The sequence below is a fragment of the Copadichromis virginalis genome, linkage group LG11 (assembly GCF_057382275.1).
Source record: "Copadichromis virginalis isolate Kocher_CV1m ecotype Utaka linkage group LG11, C_Virginalis_male_GT1.1, whole genome shotgun sequence".
Taxonomy (NCBI): Eukaryota; Metazoa; Chordata; class Actinopteri; order Cichliformes; family Cichlidae; genus Copadichromis; species Copadichromis virginalis.
This window is the reverse complement of record NC_140628.1, coordinates 30,854,977-30,868,145: the sequence shown is the minus strand read 5'-3', so window position 1 is coordinate 30,868,145 and position 13,169 is coordinate 30,854,977. Positions and strand designations below refer to the sequence as shown.

Sequence of the window (13,169 nt, the reverse complement as noted above, 5' to 3'; positions counted from 1 at the left end):
AAGACACCAGTAAAACACGGTGGCCCAGCAGCCAAAGGCATCCTGTATAAACTGACTGGCTCAGTCTGCAAACATACTCAGATAACAATCAGTCAGGTGAACCAGTGTGGCAAGGAACATTCTCTTCTGACGCCATGTAATCAGACTCAGCGCATCCCTGTAGTTACAAGGCATTTCTTTTCTTTTTTTTGTTATAAAGAAGTGCCAAATCACTGTAATGTAAAAAAAGGACTAATACAGCTCCTATCTTATTTATTTATTTGCTCCTAAGAAGGAGGTGCAGATCCCATAAAATGATAAAACTAACAGAAAAAGACTCAGAAGAGCTCCATGTAAAACAACTCATACTGGCGATCACCTTTTTAGATCTTTTTAAAAAAAAAAATTCTGTTCTTGTTAGCTCTTTGTGTGCATAACATGTTTCCTATAGTTTTCTGTGAAATGGACTGGATGTCTCATCTGAACACCACCTAAGTCAAGTTTCATCCTTACCACACCCAAGCCAACAGTAATCCCAGCCCCCTCCACAACAGTACAATGTCCTCTGAAGCAGACAAACCAATAAACACCAATTTAACAACCATCCACTGACCTGAATAATACTACGACTATTGACTTTACTACTACTTCTTCTACTAATAATTCTAGCATCATCCACTGAGCACAAGTCTTTTGTCAAACAGCTCAAGTGGTGTTAAAAAAACAAACAAAAAACAAACAAAACACTAAGATAGGAGGCTGATCCAAGCACTCAAGAAGAGAAGTTTAATGAGGAGGAAATGAATCAAGATCACATCTGTTAGAAAGGAGGGAGCTTAACTCTAGACATGACAGTGAATGAAGAAAGTAAAATAATGCTATAACATAAATGAGGACGCAAGACGCAGTAAGGGGGAAACTACAGTGGCCCCAAGAGGCCAAACGGACTGCAACTTAAGAAAACACCAGCAATAAGAAAAATGCTGCAAAAGCACACATAATACAACGGAAATAGGAAAAACGAAAACAGAAATAGGAAAAAGCCTTTTACTTTACCGTAACCCTTTGATGATGGAGTTAGGCTTCAGGATCCTGTGTATGAAATTAAATCACGCTGAAGCCTCCACCTTAGATATAAGTACCAGTTTAGCTCACTGGTTAAAGCAGGTGATCCATATGACATAAGGTTAATGTAGAGGCCTGGATTTGAATTGCTGCAATGCATGACTTTCTCTCAGCTTGTCCTTACCTCCTGTCATCTAAAGCTGTGTGTCTGGTAGAAATTAGGAACTAAATGGAAAAAATGGAAGATAGAAACAAAATTTAAAATCTCACAGTAAAACATGAACAGGGCAGGTGCAAAACTGGAAACATGAAAAAGAAAACAGCGGAGCATGCAGCTATGAGGGAGGCTGTGACAAAGGAAGACTTCAAAAATAGGTGTGTTCCAATAGTCCATTTTGCTTGGAAGCCATAATAAGAGCTGTTCCAAATCTCTAAATTCATTAAGAAATGTTCGTCGTTGCTTGGAAAGATTGCTTCCTTTAACATATACACTTTACCATCCTTTTGAAAAGACAATAGAAAATGCTGTCCCATAACTCACCGCGACAGAACATACCATTCATGAAAACAATCAACATAATAAACAAAGTGTCACAGATCATGTAAATGTAAATATCAATAAACTGTCTTTTCCATGTCATAACCTGCTGATATATTTTGACTTTTTAAACAAACTGTTAAACGCACCTCTGAACTCTAAATGCCACATTGATGGAATAAAAACTACTTCTTGTTAAGTTGTTGCTGCATGAAGAACATAGATTTATTCAAATTTTATTTGTCACATACACAATCATACATAGTACGACATGCAGTGAAGTGCTTGTTGCTGTGCAATGCCCGACCATAAAAAACTAAACATAGACATAAAAGTAAATATAAACCTAAACTAGCAAGAATTACTGTTTGCGCACTGCTGTGAAAAATTAGTTTAGTTCTGTTAATTTCTGCTGTTTTTCAAGAAAATCTGATTGTTATTAAATAATACATTGGGAACGCCTCTAAATACTCAGTGTGAGGACTCAAACTTTATAAAACAAAATAAGTTATCTATTACTTTTTTATCATAAAACATCACAAGATTAGCGCCAGTATAGGAAACAAGCCACAAACATGGCTCAGAAATTGTTGTTACAACCAGTGTGTCACGGTATATTTAAGTCCTCTGTCTTCCTTTGTTCATTGTCAGGTCATCTGTTTATCCCACATCATAGTTCCTCAACTCTCTGTGAATGGTACTCATAGTCATTCGAGAATCTGTGTCTTTGATTAGCAGTCGTTGATCAATGGTCATAAGAATTTGCATACTAACAATCATGGAACTAACCCCCCAGCCCATTGTTCATTCAGTGGTGCTAGTTTCCTTTACTGTGCAAATGTACTGTTTACAAGATTGGGGAAACCTGCAGTCAGCTGAGACTGAAGAAGTCAGGTCGATGAGTGACGAAATGTTTCTCCCACTGAAAACGCTACGTCTAGATGTAGGTAAGATGTATGAATAATTAAATTCAAATTCAAATTTTATTTGTCACACACACACAACCATACACAGTATGACATGGGGGTGAAATGCTTGTAGCTGTACAATGCCCGACCATTAAATGACAGAAAAAAAAGTTTTACAGTATTTACAATTTACAGGTTACTACAAAATTTACAAATGAACTTAGGAATTTACAGTAAAAAATGTGCAAATAGCAGAAAGAGATTATAAAGATTATAAATTATAGGAATTATAGGATTATAGGAAATGTGTGGTGGTTAGTCTGGTGATGTGATGTGTGTGAGAGTCCAGTCCTACACTTGGTTCAGGGCCCGGGGGAAGAAGCTCCTCCTCATTCTCTCTGTTTTGGCCTTAAGGGAGCGGAAGCGCTTCCCAGACCTCAACAGTGAGAAGAGTCCATTGTTGGGATGGGAGAGGTCCATCATAATCTTCCTAGCTTTGGACTTGCACTGCTTGGTGTAGATGGACAGTAGGTCAGGGAGCGCTGATTGAATGATGCGTTCGGCTGAGCACACATGTCAGCTGGTTGACCTCTGATGACCTCTAGAAATTTTCTTGAATATCTTTAAAATGATAGCAGCACAAATGAAATTTATTGCAGCACAAACCAGCACAAACGTAGCACAAACATTTTATGCCACTTTTGTTGGATTTAAAGAAGGTGGGGGGGTGGCAACTTTACTCACATCTTATATTGGGAGTAATGGACAATCTGGTTATCAAAGGCAAGCACAAGAGACTGTTCCAGCTGTTATCTTTTGCGGCCAGGAAGAATATCCTGCTCCTCTGGGGCAGGCCAGCAATCCCAACTAAGAAATCCTGGCATAACATTGTTATGGACTGTATTCCCAATGAATATACAACTTGTATGCTCAACTCCACTTTGGACTCTTTCCACAGAACCTGGGACCCACATCTGAAATACGCTGGACCTGTACTGTCATCCTCGTTGTTGCGGGGCTTTCCCAAAATGAATTAATTTGTATTAATAACAAAAATATTAAAAAAAAAAAAAAGTGGTGAGAGAGTTTGTGGTCTGGAGATCTGGTGGAAGGGCTTTCCAACGTCTTGGGACAGAACAAGTAAAGGCTCTGAGTCCCATGGTAGTCAGGGGAGCAGGTGGAACAGACAGAAGGGAAGCTGAAAAAAAGTGAAGTGTACAAGGGGATGAGTATGTATGGAGAAGATCAGATAAATATGGAGGAGCGAGATTATGAAGCGCTTTGAAAGTAGGAAGCAGGATCTTGAAATTGACACTGAGGTTTAATGGAAGCCAATGGAGCTGTTTATAAGAACAGGTGTTATATGTTCATTAGTAATTCTCATTCATTTTATACACCTATATTGTTTTTACACATACGTCACTACTAAAGATATTTTCCTGTCGTGTTGATGGACTTTTGACTTGAATCTGACTACTCATCAAAACAGTTTGGACTTCTGTCAGTCACAACTTTAGATCGCTCACTTTCCTGACTACTGTTGATTACTGTTTTCAAGTTTTGTTCAAATATGTATACAATAGCAGATCAACCAACACACTGTCTAACAAAAATACATAACTGATGATCCCTAGATGATTTCTGATTTAAGACAACTCTTTGCACAGTAATACCTAGCACAATAGTACAAGGAAATTGGAAAACCATTCTCCGTAACCCCTGGTGATCGTTGTATGGGAAAATCCCAGTAAATCAACAGTCTCTGAAATCAACTCTCCTGAGATCAACAACCATGCCAAATTTAATAATCTTTTTTTCAGGTTCTCAGGTACATGTATAAATTCTCTGAGTTGCTGCTGATGAGAAAGACTGATTAGGTATTTAGATTACTGTGATAAGCAGTGGAACAGGCATACTTAATAAAATAGCTGTTGAATGTATGTATTGTGACTTCCCACTGGATGTCAGCTGGACATGCAGATCATGTATATATTGGGTATGGCAGTCCATGACCAGTTCTGGACATCTAATTAATGTCCAAACTAGGTCCACAATTTGGGCGTCCAACCATGACCCAACTTGGACATCAATATGGCGTTCACAGTTTGAACTTTGGTCTGGGTAATTTTTTAGACGTCTATGACATGTGCAGGAAATGTACAGATTAATAAGATATTATTCACAAATATCAACATGATGAAATGACTGACTGAATAATAATGTTTTGACAAATGTGAAGAAGACTTTGATTATTGTGTCTTTTGTTTTCAAAAACGCTCCGATTTTTTTGAGAACTCCATTAAAAGTGGTGAGAATGACCTTTCTGCTGTGACATTTCCACCAGGTCAGTTGAGAAAAACTGAAATTACATGTTATTACACTATCTGTATTTAGACAAATTAACGATATTTATATTTGATGAATCCAAAAGTAGATTTTAGTATCCTGAACAAAACATTTTGGATGTTGGCAAAAAAGTTTCAAACTATGGGCATGGCTGTGCAGTAAGCTGCAGTACCAGCAGAGGGAGAGATTTTATTTCAATCAATATTATATTTCAAGTCAAGCAGCCTTCCTTTTTTAAGTTTTATCATTATGTTGGTACAACAGCTGTTGCTGGGAATTTCTTCAAATTTGGCTTTAACGGTCAATTTGATGTCCAGTGGGCAGTGTCACTGTGATCTGTTCCATTCTTTCTCAAGAAAGAATTACAGTCTACGTGAAGCAAATGCACAAATATATTGACATTCAGCAGGTTCACATTGCCTTTACAGTGAAACCACAAAATTCAGAGAAGCCTTCTCGCTGGCATGCCCCTGAATGATCCTCTTGGGTGCTGTCATTTGATAGTCAGGAAAATGAAAGCTTTGAATGTCATGTTCTGGTACTGGGTATTTAGTGTCATGTGTGCATTTATGTATTGTTCATCAACATTAAAAATTTTCCTTTCTCAAGCGAAACTTCCCAGACAACAAAGACAGCAGTAAAACAGGCTGGCCCAATGGTAAAAGGCATCATATATAAACTCACAGGTTCTGTCTGCAAACATACACAGGGGGACATTTCTCTCAGTCAACAGTCAATCAGGTTGATCAACGTGGTAAGGAAGAATTCTCTTCATTATTTTAATTGTTATCACTTTGTTTTGTTGTATTATGTAAAAAGGATCAATTTTATTTACTGACAACTGGTTTTCTTTTTTTCTTAAATTGGCATCTTCATTGTAGGGTTGTTGAAAATTATTTGGGCAAAAAGCATAATTGAAAATGAGAAGTTTTTAATGAATTTCAAAAGTTCTGCAGTTCATCTGGGGAATTTTAGCATTAATTATTAGCGATGTTGACTCTTGGTAGTGGAGAGTTTTGAAGAACATATGATAATTAAAACAAACAATGATTCCTCCACAGAAAGTGCTGACATGAAGCTTGGGTTGCTTGTCGTGGTGGCTGTGGCAGTTGTGCTGCCCAGCTTTTCTGAGAGCAGGATTGTCTCCAAATGTGAGCTCAAAGACAAGCTCGGGAAAATGATCAATCTGCCCAGAAACTCAAAGGAAAAAATCTTGGCAATAGGTGAGCTTAAATGCATTTGTTGTGTTCAACTTTTATGACCTCCAAACGCACATCCCTTGGGCACTGATTAAAATCAGTGGTAAAGCTGAAATGTCCAAAAGTATAATTCTGATGTATTGAAGTTCACTGCTATTTTATGATTCTTCTCTACCAGAGGAAAATACTAACCCCCTTTTAGATATCTTTAGATAAAATAAAAATAGATAGACTATGTCAAAGAATGTCTACTTTAAAGAATTGTCTAAAAAACTCCCCCAAAAAACTCCTTGTAAAACATCAACTTAGGGGTATTTTTTTGTCTCCTTTAGTTTACACTTGGCTTCTGTGAAGTAGCACTGCAACACCTGGACTAATTTCTCTATTCATTTGCTGATAAAACTGATGTACAATGTGCTATTTTTGATTGTATTACAGTAGCCACTAAAATAAAACTAAAAGCACACATATTATGGAAGGTAAAAGAAAACAGCAACAACAACTCTTACTGTGTATCATATTTTGTTCTTTTTTTGTCCTTCTTCCCTGTTTGGTCTCTTTGTGTACATGACTGATTTGCTGCAGTTATCTGTGACGTGAAACGGAGGTCTGATCTGAACACCGCTTTGGTCACATCATTTGGAGAGTGCACTAACACTACTACTAGCCCAACTAGTACTAACTCCACCATCAGCTCAGTGAACACAACCCTTGAGTCAAACAGCACATGTAGCAGTGAGGAAGACAGCAGTGAGGAGGAAAATTTGACGCCTTTGTCCCTCAGCCTTTACGGGCTCTTCCAGCTGTCTGACAGGAAGTTCTGTGATTCAGGGTATTGCCCATCTGAAAATTTGTGTAATACCTCCTGCACAGGTGAGGTCCTACACCAAAAGCAAACACAGATTTATTAGGTAAGTTTTTATTTTTATTTTGCGTATTAAAAATAGTTTCTTTTTTCTTGCAGCCTTTAACGACGAGGACATAACTGATGATATTGCTTGTGTTATCCAGACTGGATACTGGAAGTAAGTTTCTGGAGAGCAAAACAGACATAGGTCAGATAAATAATCAAACCTTTGAATAAATATGAGATGACTGAGCGATACATCAGCTAACTGATCAATTTAGATATGCGAAACAACAGTTGACAAATGACAGGAAAATCTTATCGACCTTTTGCATCACAGCTTCAGTGCTCAGTGGCCTTCTGTCTTTAGCTTTACTCTGATGTTTGAACATCATTGTTTCAAAATATTTGATCTAATTTGGTGCTTTCATGATGGTGGTGGAGACCACTGTTTGACATTCTGGTTAGGATTTCTGAGGGGGATCAGGATACTTTCTGTGTATGAAGGTACATCAAAGTGAAGATTCCTTCTCATATTTAAGTGTTACATTCAAAAGCTACACATGTGTGCCAGTTTAGCTCCCTGCGTAGAACAGGTGATCATTATGTCATAAGGTTCATGCAGAGGCCTGGGTTTAAATCTGCCACAAGGTCAATTATGGCATGTCTCCCAGCTATCCCTTCTTCTTATCAATGTTCAGAAAGTGTACTTAAAAAGAAATATACATATAAATGGGTGTATGGAATAAAACACTAAGTTAATCCAAAGAAAACTACAACAGAGAAATACAAAAAAATTTGTGTTGCCTAATAACTGCCTTTTGCTCTAATCAAACAGGGAGATTGAGATGACAGCCTCAGAGTCATGTCGTCGCAACTGGAATTGCTTCAAATATTGTAAATGAATGGCTGCGAGATCACAGTTTATACGTGCAGGATCACAACTATTTATTCTTCAGAACCATCTCCTGTTAGCTGTGATCAAGAAACTGCATGCTCGATTACCTACTATATGTTACGAAGCACTATTTTCTTTCTTTGGTGGGGGAATCTTTCAATAAATATTACTTTGCAGCATGAATGTATATACCCATAGTAAAACCAAAGCTCACACTCTGCTGCTCTTCTTATCACATGAAGAGCTGTGTGGGAAACAGAACCCACCATAAATGATTCCCATATGAAATTTAAAAAAAACAGAATAATCTAAGATATTTAAAAACCTACTTGTGAGCCTTATTTTTGATCAAATTGTAATACTTGCCCTCAACACAAAAATTAAGGGCTAGGTAGGTTATGATAGCTATTTTCCTTTAATAAATTAAATTTACATTTAAAATCTGTATGTTGTATTTAATTTGGTTGTTTTTATTTAGTTAGTTTTTCAATATGTAGTGTGACAAATATGCAAAAGGGGAAAAAAGAGAAATCAGCTACTGGAGAACAGTTAACGGGGAAATTTGGATACATAAATAGATTATTTGTAACAAAAACACTTAACTGTAAATGCACTTGAACAGGGGGCAAACAATGTTTTTACAGGGAAGAGGAAATATTTGTACTGTAAACAATTCAGTCATGTGTAACAACATCTATTTAACAGGAAAGAAATATTTATGCTGGAAACAACTGTTTTAAAATCTAAGAGACCATTACATCAATGCTCGATCCCCCCCCTCCAGCAGATCCAAGTACTTGCATAAGGAAATTATGATGTAATTACTGATGCAAATTGAGCCCAGTGTCACAACCATAAACTGGATCAGATTAAAACATACCATTTGTACTGCCTGTCTTGACTCTACATGGACATCTTCAACTTTCTGCACATCTTTCTTGCTAAAGAATTGTATATTTTTATTTTAATAGTAAAATAAATCTGTACTATATTACCAAACAAAATTTACTATTAGCTGAAAATGACAAGTGGTGGAGGAAATTTTAAACCTTTCTAAGAGAGATAAGATAAACCTTTATTAGTCCCACACTAATAAAAAACATTTTTGGTCATGGCAGAAAGTACAAGTTTAAGAGCAGTAAAAGTTGAGAAAAACACAATGGAATAGGACAAGATAAAATAGAATAACATACTGTATAACATAAAAGACATTGAAAATAGCTCAGTATAGACAAAACTGTATTACTGGATAACTGTGCCTAAAATATTAAATATAAAAATAATAATTCTCCATAAAAATGTTCCCCATCTGCAGTAGATGGATTACTTACTGAATGTGGCCAAACTTGAGCTTGTTTTATATAGTTTATATTCTATTTTATGTCCAGCATTATAATTTATAAATCATATGTTTGTGGCTGTCCTGTAAGTACAACATAAGAATGAAAAAAGGCCCTGGGCTAGACCCAGGACTCTCTGGAGCAATTATATCTCTCAGCTGGACTGGGAACGCCATGTGTTCCTCTGGATAAGCTGGAGGAGCTTCACCTCTTTTTAAAAAAAAAACATTGAAAGGAACATTCTCTGGCCTGTCTCTCTGATGACGTACATTTTTTGTAGATAATTTTCAAATTAAGAATAGTGAAGCATTTAAAATTTACAATACAAAATTTTTAGAATGACACCATCACATGAACTTACAGTGCATCGGAAAAGTACTTACATCATTTGATTTGTTCCGCATTTTGTCATGTTACAGCCTTATTCCAAAATGCACTGAATGAATTTTTCACCATTTTATTATTCTACACAGAATCCCTTTTTTGAAAATTCTGACTAAAAGTAACTTAATGTTGTTGTGTTTGTCAGATTGGCTTACATTGATGGTATTTTTTTTTATAGAGAAGCTATAGAATAAAAAGACAATTGAGAATAGTATGATATCCATGACACACACCAATATAATGATGGGTGCAGCATACTTGAAGCCTATCCAAGCTGTCCTGAATACAAGAGGTGTGGTACACAAAGGGCAGTACCAGTCTTGTTTAAAAGACATTTCACAATGCACAATAACTTGAGCAATAGATCATGAATAGATCCACTATTTCACTGACTTTCACTTTCTGGAAATATTAAACAGATTAAAATGAAAAAGTAGTTCCTGAGTCACTCTGTGTGGGATGAAATCATATAAAAATTCATTCCTGGAGCAAACAGACCCATTTGTATTTTTGTACTTTTTACTGAAAGCATATTGATTTCCTCTCCTGATATTTAGACTGTAGTATTGATATTTTAACTTTTGCCTATTTTACTTTTACTGAATCAGTACTGAGTCCTTATTGGGGTCTGACAAATGCACATCAGTCAGGATTAAATACCAGCACATGGTTCTAATCAATCAACACCTGTACCAAAATATTGTAACCCCTAGCGTGTGTTAAAAATCAGCCCATACATATCAAAATAGCTGACCCCAATATCTATAAAATTATAAAAGGAAATACAAAACTATCTGGGAAAAAAGACTAAAGCTTTTCTGAGAGCCGGATCGTCTCCAAATGCGAGCTCCAAGACAAGCTTGGGAAAGTGATACGTCTGCCCAGGACACTCTTGGCTATAAGTAAGTCCAATGACTTAAATCCATGACAAAAGTCTGTACCTTAGCTGTAGACTAGAATACCACTGGGGTATTTAAGCCTAATGCTGTTTTTTGATTCTTCTGTATTAGAAGAAAATATTAACTTTTATAAATCTGATAGCTTCAGTTATCAGTTCAAAGGCAGCAGTAAGAGCACAGAGAGAGAGAGAGAGCCTAGACCAGTTTGTCTATTCATTTATAAATAAATCTGACATCCAATGAAATATATTTCATGTGGCCCCCATGACTGAAAAAAGTAACCACTAAAGTAAAACTAAAAGCACATACATTTGAAAGAAAACAGAAAGAAAATAGCAACTCTTACTGGCTATCACCTTTATAATTGCATTTTTTTTCTCCTTTGTTTGCTTTTACTTCTTTGCATGTGTGACTTGTTTGCCACAGTTGTCTGTGAAGTGGACAGGATCTCTCATCTGAACACCAGCTTGGTCAATGTGCTTGGCAAGCGCACAACTACCACACTAAAGCCAACAACCCCCTCCACAACAGCAGTCACCTTAACGACCACTGGAGCGACGACACTGACAAGCACCAACTCAGCAACCACTGACCTGACTGCTACTACTACTACTACTTCTACTGCTATTACTACTACTACTACTGTCATGACTACTAGCCCTGCGATTACTAACTCCACCATCAGCTCAGTGAACACAACCCTTGTGTCAAACAGCACAAGTGGCATGAAAAGAAGAAAAAGCGACATGCTCACTCGAGCAGTGAGGAGGAGATCAGGCAAATTGGCGGAGGAGTGGAAGACAGCAGTGAGGAGGAAAACTTGAAGCCTTCGTCCCTCGGCCTTTACGGGCTCTTCCAGCTGCCTGACAACATTTTCTGTAATTCGGGGCTTCGTCCATCCAGAAATGTTTGCCGCACCTCCTGCAACTGTGAGTTCTTGCACCCACAGCGGGTTAATTTATTATGTTTTGTTTTTTTGTTTTTTTTATTTTGCATATTAAAAATTGTTTCTTTTTTCCTCGCAGCCTTCACTGACAATAACATAACTGACGATATTGCTTGTTTCATCAACACTGGTTACTGGAGGTAAGTTTCTGGACAGCATAATACATATAGGTCAAATAAATAATCAAACCTTTGAATAAATATCACATGCCTGTGATGAATTATTTGACTAATTTATTTGCAGTATATATACTGTACAACAATTGACAAATTAAAGAAAAATCCGATATAAACTGATTTAGCAAGCTGTGACATTAATACAGCTTCAGCACTCCCTTGCATGTCTCTGGAACTTTAATGTAAGGACTGAACACCATTGTTAAGAAATCACTGTCTGAGATGCTGGTTAGGATTTCTGAAGGGGATCCACCTCATATATAGATGCAATAATCAAACATTACAAATGTGTACAGCTTAGCTCACTCAGTAAAGCATGTGATCAATATGCCATAAGGTTAATGCTGAGGCCTGGGTTTGAATCTGTCCCCAAAATCAGTCATTGCATATCTTCCAACAACTGTCAAAAAAGTGCATTCTTTATATTAAAAAGAAGCAGATACACAAAAAGCTTAAGTGAAGACACTGAATATAACACAAATATGTTAATGTAAAGAGAAATACAACATATGGTGTTGCCTAATAATTACCTTTTGTTTTAATCCAACAGGAACATTGTGAGGAGAGCCTCTCGCTCATGTCGTCACAACATGAATTTCTTAAGAGAATGTAAATAAGTGGATGTGGAATCACAGTTTTTCCCTGCAGAATCACAAAAAATTCTTCACAGTTTCCATCTCCAGTGATCTGTGATTAAGGAACCGCATGCTCCATTATCTACTTTACCTTATGAAGCACTATTTTCTTTCTTTGGTGGAGGAATCTTTCAATAAACATTACTTTGCAGCATATATTCAGTGGTGTGAAACGTGTTTGCTTCCTTCCTATTTTCTGTTTTTTGTATGTTTGTCACACTTAAATGTTTCAGATCATCAAACAAATTTTACTATTAGACAAACTAAACACAAAATTAATGTTTTTTAATGAAGATGTTTATTATTAAGGGAAAAAAATCCAAACCTAAATGGCCTTCTGTGAAAAAGTGATTGCCCCCTAAACCTAATAATTGGTTGGGCCACCCTTAGGAGCAACAATTACAATCAACTAATCAAGCTTAAGAGGTTAATATTGTTTTTCTGAAGTCACGCAGAGGTGGACTTGCTGGTGTGTTTTGGATCATCGTAGTGCTACAGAACCCAAATGTGCTTCAGCTTGAAGTCACAAACAGATAGTCAGACATTCTCCATAAGATTTTTTTTTGGCAGACAGCAGAATTCATGGTTCCATTTGCTACAGCAAGTATTCTAGGTCTCTGACATAGAGGCCAGGGAAGCAGAAGAACATCATATCAAAAAGTGCTAATCCCTGCTGGACATTTTTCAAAGCTGGGAGGGTGCTTATAGAATGCTACAGGTGATCCAGGAAAGGACAACCAATAAGACTGAATAAGCAAAAACTCTGGTGATTCTTTATGTGTCAAGATTATTGGAGCAGCTGAGCTGTGTTACTTTCACTACCTAATATCTATGGGGCTTTGAAACCCCAAAACACATTAGTCTAAAAATTGGTCCAACTAAGAATCTGGTCCCTTGGCACAAGCAGAGCAATACAGAGTACACTGCTGCAAAAATTGTGGGGGAAACAAAGAAATGTCACTGTATACAGTCAGTTCTAGTGACAAGTATATCTAATGTTGACACTCAC

At 36.9% G+C, this 13,169-nt stretch overlaps 1 pseudogene across 1 annotated transcript; it reads left to right on the top strand.

Moving 5' to 3' along the window:
- The first annotated feature begins 5,550 nt into the window (after positions 1 to 5,550).
- Positions 5,551 to 12,310, top strand: LOC146699036 (uncharacterized; annotated as a pseudogene). Its single transcript, XR_014922866.1, has 10 exons — positions 5,551 to 5,590; positions 5,898 to 6,059; positions 6,621 to 6,908; positions 7,000 to 7,060; positions 7,721 to 7,779; positions 10,113 to 10,149; positions 10,318 to 10,406; positions 10,830 to 11,332; positions 11,429 to 11,489; positions 12,076 to 12,310. The product of XR_014922866.1 is annotated as an uncharacterized LOC146699036 (transcript).
- Positions 12,311 to 13,169: the final 859 nt, after the last annotated feature.